The sequence below is a fragment of the Opisthorchis viverrini genome, assembly GCF_000715545.1.
Source record: "Opisthorchis viverrini unplaced genomic scaffold opera_v5_18, whole genome shotgun sequence".
In the NCBI taxonomy this organism is placed as follows: Eukaryota; Metazoa; Platyhelminthes; class Trematoda; order Opisthorchiida; family Opisthorchiidae; genus Opisthorchis; species Opisthorchis viverrini.
In genome coordinates this window covers 103,832-115,773 of record NW_008751674.1, presented here as the reverse complement: position 1 = coordinate 115,773, position 11,942 = coordinate 103,832, and positions in this window count along the sequence as shown.

The following is an 11,942-nucleotide window of genomic DNA, read 5'->3' as shown; positions in this document are numbered from 1 at the left end:
GTCTGTGTGTGAATGTGCGCTGCTGACCTACTTACCCATGTGCGTTCATGTCTCGTTTGCTGAGCCTGCCTTGACTTGTTTTCTCCTGGGCTTCGCATGATCGCACGTCCAATGAGAATCACGAGACCGTCGTCGGAAGGAACGATTGCAACCCACGCTACTGAGCCGCCATTCCGCTCGCCGTTGTTTGGTATGCGGACGTTGACAGTGCACTGTGCCGGTCAGTGACAGACCAGTGAACGTTTTGACGCTACGGACGTGAACAACTGAGGTTTGTTGTACACATTTGCTTACCCTTTGTGTAAATAGTACCGTAGGATTACGAACCCAATTCTTCTTTTTGATATTCGGGATTGTTGAACCTACGCGTCCCTCAAAGTTCCGTATCGGGATCCTCAACACCTTGATATTTTGCGCACACTTCCTAATTTTACATCAATCCTAAACATCACATCAATTTACACCGGTTGCCCTAAGCAGCCATTGAGGGACCACAGCAGATGCGGGCGAAATGGCTCCCTGTCGAAAGTCAAACGCGGTATGCAATGCCAAACCTGCAAGGCCTGCTGGCACTTTAAATGCACGGGTTTACAGGACGACCAGAAAAGCCGACTAGCTAACTCTCCTGACCCGTTTGTCTGCGCCAGCTGCCTATACGTTAAGGGCGCAATGCATACCGCGGCCAAGAGGAGAGCGCAAAAACGGTACCCAATCCCCTCTACAGATTCAGAAAGGCCCATGTGAGTGGTCCGCTTTGATCGGGATACTCAACGCGAAATTGGAGCGTCTTTCTAAGGCACCGGAGGATTCAGACGCTAAGAATGCATCGACTTGGACGAAAGTTGACAAGGAATATTCTTCGCTAAACGTACACCTCGCGATATCCATACCGCGTCCTTTGGCTGCGAAGAAAGTCATACAACTTTCTGACGCGGCTATGAAGACCGTCACATCGTCTCTAGTGGACAGGCGCCTAAAGTAAAATAGACTGATAATCTGGGGCTCGTTCTCCGGAAAAATCACGCCAGCCAAGCTGGCACAATCGATTCTTATCAATATCCTCACGAAGCCTGATAAATCGCTCCACGCAGAATGGCTACGCCAGGAAAGTAAGCGAACTCTTGGACTTCTAGTCACTCTTTCTTTCCCATCTGACGTGCAGGATGATCTTGGAGCGGCCTGGCAGGATTCAAAATGCCAACCCAATGATCAGGCACCTATCTGAGGATTGTCCTCTAGACGCGCGAAAGCTTGGACATAGCAGGTCAGGGGCGGAAGCACGAAACAGACTTTTGCAGGGCACCAATTCAGCCGACCCCAAAATCATGACCAAGCCGATTGTGGTCATATCCCCCTGTGCTCCCGAAAGCAGGCCGACAAAACGAGCTCCTGCAGTTTCTCTTCGACCACCAGAGGCCTCTCGCCCACCAATGGCAGGGATGCGCTGGAGGAGGCAAGCCCCACATGCAAGCAGCGCCCAATCTACGTGGAGCTATCAACGCTTATCTCCGTATAAGAGGACACAGCTGCAGCCGTGCACTCCTCAACAAAGTCACAGCCTCTGAACCGGACTGAGTCAGATGTGCGGGGACAAGATGCGAAGCCAATTTCCAGCTCCACTCCGTCAAAAGCGGCCTCTGCTTGTGGACACAATCGTCGCCCACGACCTCGACTACCAAGGCCAAAAACATGACTACAGCCATCCGGAAAATCCCTTGTACATCCAGTTGGCCACGCTGATCGCCGGCGGATCGGGTGTTCACACAAACACGAAAGAAAAGCGACTGCAGCCAAACAAGCCACATAAAATTTGCCATATTAGAAAACTGCTGGCTGGACTCAAGATACAGTCCTCTGCGAAAACGAGCCTCTTGGGGGCGCCACAAAAACCATTACTCCTTGGTGCCTCCACCCAGCGCCCAGGACCTCACAGACGCCTTTCCGGTCAAACCGCGCCAAAACACCCAAGAATCCAGAAAGGCGAAAGATTGCAGCAAATCTTTGATCAACAGCAAATCTGGTCAACGAAAAGGGGATGCTGAAAGAGCTAAAACAGCATCGGTCGAAATTTTCGCCCATGGGAAAAACTCCGTCCCCCAAAGCCAAAAGGTCCCGGCAAACCGGGCTCCCAAGGAACGAAAAAACCCTGCAGGCGAAAAGCACCCCCAGAAACCACAAAGGCAGGAGGCCGACAACATCGCCCCAGAGGCCGCTTTGGATCCTTGGACTCAAACCCGGTGCACAACTATTAAGTCTGCTAACCACTCTGGTCATTCAACTTTCGGCTCCTCGCCCTCGGAGGCAGCAGAGACAGCGTTGAATTGCTTGTCCACAAACTGCCTCTGCCTTTTCAACAAACTCGCGATGTTAAGCAGTCAGCTTGCCTTGAACAACCGTCCATAATCGCACTCACAGAGACCTGGCTCACACCAGATGTCTCTGACGCGGAGATCTCAATAGACGGTTACGCTATTTTTCGAGCTGACGCAAAACGAGGGAGGGCTGGTGGGGTTGCTCTGTGGGATGCACTGTGGGTCCAAATCCCGCTGCGCGGGCCCGATTCTCTCCTTCTCGGCGTGGTCTACCGTAGCCATTCGAGTCCCCCTGAAGATGACCAATTCCTCATACAAACCCTTGAGCAACTGTCTCCAACTACCACTTCACTCATATCCTGCCGTTAGGTGACCTCAACGAACCAAAGGCCTCCTGGATGGAACGCCAGTGCGTCGAATCCGGCGGACTTTTTGCAGCGGCGCTGATTGAAGTCGTTCAACAGAGTGCTTGGACTCAACATGTTGTTGCACCCACCAGATACCGTGCAGGCCAGCTACCATCCCTGCTGCATTTGGTCATCATCAACGAAAGACACTTCGTTGATCAGGTAACAATTGGCGCTCCACTATGACATAGCGACCACTGTGTGCTGACCTTTGAGTTCATTTGCTATTGGGCCAGAAATCCCAAACCTCAAACCTGCTTTCGAGACTTCTGCCGGGCATACTTCTCAGGAATGCGCATCTTCCTTGAACAAGTCACAATGCGACCAGATCCGGTGTAAGAACTCTAAAGGACCATTGTCCAGAAAGTTCACGACGCTGACGCGACGGTCGTCTCAAAAAAAACCCAAATGACCCAACAATGGTATCTGGGGTTTGCAGAGAACACTATGCGCGTCTATACCCAGCCCTAGAGCCCTCGTCGCATCCATTCTTGTCAAGGCAATACTACAAACAGCCTCTAACCGACTTCGTCTTCACGGTGGAGGACATTCGTCAACTCCTGCACAAGATCAACCCATTCTGCGCGTTGGGGCCCGACGAGGTCCATCCAAGGATCCTGAAAGAAACATCCTCCACCCTGGCAAATCATTTACACCTTGTGTGTCGTCAGTCGCTTGACGAAGGCCGTCTTCCCTCTGCTTGGAAGGAAGCGATTGTCACGCCAATCTACAAAATTGGTGACCGACTAACGCCTGGCAGCTCTAGGCCTATAAGCCTCACTAGCGTGCCGTAGAAGGTGATGGAACGCATTCTGAAGCGTGCTATTCTAGTTCACCTTACTTCCAGCAATCTGATATCTCCAGCCCGGCACGGATTTCTCCCAAACCGTTCTTGCGTGTCAAACATGCTCGTGTTTATGGACAGCTTAACCCAAGCCAAGGACGAAGGACTCATATCGGATGCCATATTTTTCGACTTCTCAAAAGCATTTGATAGGGTCCCACACGTCCCGCTGCTCCACAAACTCGATTCAAGGGAAAATCCTTCGCTGGATCAGACAGATCATTCCGAGTGAGAATAGGCTCGACCTATTACTCTCCAGCGCCGGTCTCCATTGGAGTTCCACAAGGCTCCGTCTTGGGACCACTCTTGTTTCTGATCTACGTCAACGACCTCCCAGACGTTCTTGCGAGTCCATGTTTACTTTTTGCGGACGACTTGAAATCCTGGAGTTCCAATGCCAGCGCCCTCCAAATGGATGTAGACGCTGCCAAGCAGTGGTCGTTGGACTGGCACCTTCCTCTGAATGATGAAAAGTGCGTCCATGTGTCGTTTGGAGGGGATTCAGCGAATGCCTTTGTTATGCATGGTGAAAAGGGACCAGAAAACATCATGAGGATAGATGCCAAAAAGGATTTGGGCATCTGGGTCTCCTCAAACTTGTCCTTCTCACTGCACCATGAGAAATCGGCCCAAAAGGCATTCGCCATTTTACGGATGATCCGACGCACCTTCTCCTGTATTACTCGCATGGACTTCAAAATACTCTACGTCAGACCGCTCCTGGAGCACGCCAACCAAGTTGTCTACTCAGGACGCACGAAAGACGTCACCCTCATTGAGCGTGCCCAGGGGTCCGCTATGAGAATTGTTGCTGGCCTCAAATCCGTGGATTATGAAACGCATCCTGCGATGCTTTACCTCTTCTTTGAAGTACCGTCGCCTCCGTGGTGACCTAATTCTTACTTATGCCCTGTTTGAACAAAGCTTGGCAAACAGATTTTTCACCGTTGGCCCAGAAGACACACGGCGGAGACATAGTAAGAAAATTTTCATGCTCAGAGCACATACATTCATTAGACAAAATTTTTTCTCATTTCGGGTAGTAGCTGCGTGGAATGACCTTCCTCCGACGGTTGTCCGCGCTCCTTCTAGAACCCACTTTAAAGCACCATTAGACATTTATTCATGCGAATCCTCGCGCTGGCAAGCATATTTTCCCGCGCTGAGAACATAAAGAGCAGTGCTACACCCTTTTTTCACTTGTGCCTTTCAGGTGAACGACAAGAACAAAAGCGACCCAGGAAACTTGGGCAAAAGCCTCGATCCTATGTATCAATCCACGGAATGATTTACGTTGGCATTAGTTACTCATGGTGATGGTCGATCATTCTCCGACGCTCCAATGCACCCGACAGGCTTAGCTGTTGGGAACTTAAAATTCAGAGCCGGCTGCCTTAACGCCCGTCCGCCGGTCTATTATCGAATATTACTGATTGCTAGTAAGAGGTATCTGAGGTTGTGCTAGATGCCGGAACTTTTATCTAGGTATTAGATGTCTAGACCGGTCAAGACACTAGACTTCAGATGGGACCTGAATTTGTCAACGGCCCGTAGGTACACTCCCGCGCTCATTCACACAACCCAACTCGGAACATCATTCCGGCCGCTCACTAGCAGCACACCTAAATTACTTCCACCAAAAAATATAGGGTTTTCGAATTTGTTGCTTTTACGGGGAGCTAGTCTAATATGTTTGCATCTCTCGAAGATGTTTCTCATGGAACTTTGTTTAAGTGAGGAAAATTTCAAGGGCGCCGACTACCATCGATTCCGATTTATTTACCAATTCACAGGAAAAATCAGGAAACCGAGCTTTAGCATGTTTTATCGTCCTTCAGTATTCTTTAAGAACGGAACAAGATCCACCGAATATCCAACGCAAATTCCGTTCAGGAAAATCCGTCATTTTGTCATCCTCCCTGTACGCTTCAGATTTGACAAACGCGTTTGTTCCTCGAACTCGGGCAAAACAAATTTTCCTGTGGAGCTTCCCTTCCAGTAATTTGAACAATGTTGGGTAATCGAATGAACTGTGCCGTGGCGGTGCAGTGGCCATCCCTATGGATGATTCGCTTTCCAAAATATACATAACTAGCCTGTGAATAATACGGCGTTAGAAGATTGCCGCAGGCAATTTACCACAACAATACTATCTTCCTATCAGGAATATGACTCCTCGTAGTTTGATTATGTCATAGAATCTCGTTGTACACAATTCCTAACCGGTGTCCACGTAGAAGCTGAATCCTCACCGCTATAAACGTGAACCTACTACTTGGCTAGTTAGTCCCATTGGTGATAATGATAAAACAATTTGTGCACCAATGAACTGATAGCGGGATTCAGAGGTCACCTAGAGGCTAGAATCTCAAGGTCATCTTTTGGATTTTTTTGGACTTCGGCCTGTACGTATCATTTTTAAATCATTGCTATACAACAGTTAATTGCTTATTTGGAGCACTTCATCACTAGCTGCACTCACTCCCTTTCTGTGACTCTTCCCTATTTGATCGAGCTTTGTTGACGCCAAAGCTTACCAGTGCCGGTCCCATGACGGCTTTCTACTTCCTGATACCCGCCCTGTAGCTCGCAAGAAGCAACACTTCTACCGTCCTCATCCAAACTTCCATCAACCCGATAAGTAACCATATTAGCACCCTCGCACACATTTAGGGGTATAAATCTGAAGCACTGAATCCCAGAACTCGTGCTCACATTTGTAAGCTAACTCAGCTATGATCTCCAGTATCTGGTTAGCGTCTCAATTTTGTATGCACCTCGTAAGTTAAGATAATGACACCACTCCCGCCTTCCTATAAGCGATTGTTACACCCCGGATCCCTAGCGAAAGGAGAGCCTTGCTACCAGAAGGCCTAGCATCCGGGCCCATCACTCTTCAAAGTATGTTAACAGAACACTGTGAGGCACTTCAGACTGTGGTGTCATGCTAACTGATAGCTCCTTTCCCGTGCCATTCAAAAGCGGTCCTCCCTTGCCATCAATAGAATCTCTGAGTTATACAGACCTGGGTGACCTCAGAGCCTGTGTGCAAAAGATGGAAAGCGAACTAGCTTCTTTCCAAAGTATACGACAAATTGCTCGCCCCCTAACCCCTGAGGCAGCATGTGATCCGTCAAGTCTGAAAGAAGCATCGGTTCTTACTGACGCACTTGCCTCTAAGATTCGTCTGCGCCTGGTGTGCTGCCACCACAACTATTCGTTCCCCACTCTTGACAGTACCTTCTCGCCCGCTCGATTAACTATACACAACTGTGAACAAAATTTTCACCCAACACCAGCCGCCTCCAAGACGCGTACATTCCGTTCGGATTTGGACATCCCGTTGACTTCCGCTCAAAGCTCCTTACAAATTCAGTCATTTCCTGTGCAGTATGCGTTCTGTCCTGTGCATTAGCAACAGCTTCCTCTCTCAAGGTTCTCTTATATCCGACGCCACCCTAACAGTGAAACTAGTGAGTCGCCACAGTTTCAATGTACCCCATGACTCGGATATTCTTACTACCATTCATGCATATTGCTTATTTCTCTACTCCGTCATCTCAGCTTGCGCTTTTTTGACCCTGGCTATTAGCCCAACAATCCAAGGCGGAGAAAGCCTCGTCGATTTTTCTAGACATTGGTTCAAATTGATCGACTGGACTGCAACAATCCACGTGAGTACCAGGTTTGTCGTTCTGGTTTCCCTTTTTTGAAACTTGGTGGTTTCTCATCACGCGCAAGAAGGTATGCTACCATTTTGAACTCCCTCGTTCCGTTTTTGCCGGCCACCTTCTGACCTTGCCTTAACTGGAAATGTTCCTCAAAAGGAAGATAAAATCCTGGTTATCATGTTTTCTTTCCCATTCTAATTTGGGCGTGACCAAGACTACATCGTAAATTATCCATTGTTTATGGCTGTCTTTTTTTACGTGCAATCATCAATGCTCACTCAGTCCCCCGTTTGTGCGTAATTTTGGCTGAATTATGTGATCGCGTCTGACAGCATGGCACCCACCAGTTGGAGATGAACAGTATTATTGTTACTTCCCTTAATTCCATCCAACTCGGACCCACAAAATCTGCTCTACAAACAGTATGTAACATTCTTGAGACCATCTGCACAGTCCGACGGCTTCGAAAATCACACCCGTCCTTGCATTACCCAATATTAATGCAATTCAGCGACGAAAATGATGTCGCACGCTTCCCAGGATTCTTCTGTTCTACCACGAAACTCCAGACAGCGAAGTTAGAAACTGCTCACACTAGACTGCAGACAGCTTACTAAAATTTCACCATCCAAATCCCTAAAATCTAACCTTGGAAGGTGCCAGTCGGACCCCTCTTCCCTTCACCCATTTCCGGCAGCACGTAAACTTGGCGTTACCCACTCAGATCTCACATGCGACAAACGGCAACTACGCAAGCCAGATTGCCGTTAACGAATATGCGCGTAGTAGCCAAGAGTTCCTCGTATTCAAACAACAGCGCGCTGAGTCAGTCACTCTACTCGGACTCAAATCCACTTGCATCGTTCTCTGTTGAACCTCCAATCGCCCCCATCTTTCAATAAAACCAGTGCCGGGTACATGACAAATGCGGTATCTCCCTAGCCCTCGCCTGGCACTGAAGTAGCAAGTGAAATCACGGTCACTTGCCTCAGACCACCAGACACAGTGGTACTCCGCCTCATTCACCAATGCCCAGCCTTGTGTTAAAAAACCTGCTGTCAAACCTGGTGTCATAATGCATTCCTTTTCGCTAACCTCCCGGGTTCTCGCTGCTAGCCCTGCGTCTACAGACCTGACTATACCTCGCATGGTAGATCGACACATCTGTGACTCTCCACAACATGCAAGCCTGGTCCTGGGTAGTATCCCTTACCCAAAAATGCTTTTAACCAATCTAAGTCCCTGTCAAGCTCCATCCATCTGGCCACTCACATGTTATTTGCCTGAGATCCCTGTTCGACCTCTACCTACACCACCATTACCGCCGTCTTCCCCGAAGCCACGGACAGCTCTATCTGTACGACGTTCAAAACGTTCATCGAACCATGAACATCTTTTACTTGGAAGAACCTCGTATCCACTGCAAGCACTGGTTAGCTCTGAATCTCATCTGCTTCCATCACGCTGCCAACCCATTTTCGTCCCACCCAAACACTATTTCAACTGCCACCCAGTCCTCCACTGCCACCACCCCCGCCTACACCGTATTCCCCTCCACACCTCCAGATGCAGAAAATGAGACTGCTGAAACCTCTTAATTCAACCGCTTGCTCTCCTCCCAAAGACCCCTTTACCCCGTACTCAACCTGATACTGTATCTTCTGTCGTGGGTTCAGTCCTATTTTGCCGGCCAATAACAACAGTGAATATTCCATCTTGGGCCCCAAAACCACGACCACGTAACCTTGTTTCACGCTATTTTACCTCGACTTACCAAGTTCTCGGTGCACCAGGCTCCACTGTGAGCGAGGTTAATAACTTTCTGCTTGATACTATTCGCTTGAACTTGTCGGTGATGTTGTTCAGTGCCGGTTTGTTACTGCCAAAAAAATCCATATTCTCCAAGCAACTGGTGCCATTGCAAGGCCAAGTTGGATTTGCATGACTAATGGAAATCCAGACATGTTATTTCAATCTCTGACCATAATAGCCTGTTTGACAGGAGACAACTCAAGGGACGACGGCTGTGCCATGCACTTTACATCAGAACTGCGTGCAACCTCCAATGATGATCCTAGAAGGGATCTCAGAGGCAATCTGTACTGCTACTGAACAGACCTAATGACCTGCGTTTATCTACAACCAGCCCCCTCTTACTCCGATTGATGACTTGTCCGTTATTAGCGCCACTGCACGTGCTCTACTCCATTCTTCTAAATTTGTGCTGAGTAAATTTAACCTACCGGGTATTTCCTGGCCGTTCACTATGGGTCTACCAGTTACGGCTTGCTGCCTGCTCAACTTAGTGTGTAGGGTTTATCCCGAATTGTACGTAGCACCACAAGTGGTATACATACCCTAGATCTAATATCTTCAAACAATGGCCATTTGGCTACAGCTGCAGTTAGCCTAGGTCCTCCAAGAAGTACCCACCACATCGTTTCATGCAACCCAGTCAGTTGTGGCCAAAACATGTCCTCCGAGCTATTCCTTGTTTTACCTGCTGCCTCCAGATCTTTCACAAGTTTTTTCATCTGTGCTGGGTTCCAGGACTGGGCGAATTCTTCATCTTGACCGGAATACGGCAAGTTTGTGACATCTTGTACCAGAACTTATTGATTGTTTTTCACCTTGTTCTCTCCATAAAACGTTTTCATCTCAGTATTTCTCGCCATGACAATTTTTCAAAATCCCTGAATAAAGAAATACACCGGGCTAGCATAGAGTACCAAAAATCTCAAAATTTCATAATAATAATAATTCTCACTAGTGAGCTCATAAAGGACCGAGTATGCCTTCAGGCAGCCTCCGAGCCCCGAGAAGGAAGCACCGTCCTCAGAACACCTTCTAACTCCAGATTACTCAGCCTACTGTCCCGTGGGCGTTATGCTGGCTTGTCACCCCGCAGATCTGGCACCATGCACGAGGTCTGAAAACCGCATGTGGTGGACGGGTACTCCCTTCATGGAGGGTGACCTTGTTACGTTGCATCGTATACTCGCCACCCCTCCAGTAGCACAGGTGCATTGCCCATCATCGGCGGTTATGAGCCCTGCCTTCAATTCAGGAAACCAATGGAAAGCACCGTTGTTGTTTGACTGCATTTAGAGTGGACTTGTCCTGGTGTCACTTGTCTGAAACACCGAGGAATGTAAGCAAATGACGGCTGTTCTTTCGTTTGATTTTTTAAAATAAATATGCATGTGGTAGCCTGACGGTAACGTGAGGCTCACGTCTAAGGTTGACGCAGGGAATTATCACCCACTTCTTAGCTGGGCTACACTAACCCTAGTCCACCCCATTCTTCAGACCTAACAAACGTTCTATCCCATTATCTTCTGAAGCTATCATACGCACTTACAATGTAAACCGCTTATTATTTCCTGAATATTAGTTCAGTTCATGGCGGCCGACTTCATCTTTTATCTGGTGCCCATTTTACCATTTAATACGCTGACCTTTCAAATAGTAGGTGTGTCTCGTTGGTTGTGCCTTCCTCCCTGATGTTGTTGCCTGTTGCCCACTAATGCTTCAATAGGCACGTTTCCTGCAAGTTCGGAACTCACGTGATAAATTTCAGATGAAACCGTCCATCACCTCGAAATTCCACTCCAATCAGTCCCTATACGTTTGCCTCCCATAACCACACCACCCCCATGCTTATATCAGTCTGCTCTAGATTTCTTCTTACTTTATTATTATTACCTTACTATTATTATTATTGTTATGTATTAGCAGACCAAATCCTTGCTTGATCACTAATCAACTAAGCACAATTTCACTCCTATCTTATCCCACTTGATCATTTGTTGTCAGTACCCTAATTGTGGTAAGAGTTAAGTTTTTTCGATCTCTATCATTGCAAATTACCCTGTCTGGCTTTACGGATCTCATTCCATTACCTCATTATTACCTCCGGTAATAACCGATTTGGACACCGTTTGGCTGTTATCCAGTACTTCTGGTCTGTGATCTGCATCCAGGGAGATTTTCAATCGATACGGAGCTTTCCAACAACTGAAGTACGTCAGGCCGCTGATAAAACGACACTACCACACACAGTTTGATGGCACATCCGCAGTGATTCCCTTCTTACTCTTGTCAGCATCCTCTCGCCCACTCGATCAATCAACTGCAAACAGCAGCAAACTCTTCACTTTTTCCCGGATGCTTCCAGGACACTTTCATTCAAATATGCAAAACAATTCGTTCAGATTTAACCATTTCTTTGGGCTTTCAGTCTGTGCTCGCTGGTTGTTCATTTTCCACAGTTTGAAGTTTTCACGTCATGTGTCGTGCACGGTCAAACTCCCTCCCTCGTTCGGTTTCTGCCCGCCACCCTCAAATTCTAACGCATACATCGGATAACGTCCACTGTTTATGAAACTATTTTTCGCGTAATCTCTGCACCCACGAACCCCGCCAGTCATTTTTATTCCGACTGCAAAATTGTGATCATCATTGCAAGTATACCACCAACCAGTAGGGAATAATTTTTATTATCAGTATTATTGCATCGATTATTGGGCGCAGTAAAGTTAGACCCAAAGGATGTATTCTAGCAGACCATAAGAGCTAGCTGCATACACTTGATCCAAAGACCAAAGTTGTCTACAAACGTGCAACCATGAATGCAGCTGTGGCGGAGATCTAGTGAGTGGGCGTGTCCTTGGTGTATAATCTTCTCACTTAAAGTACTTCGCTCCTG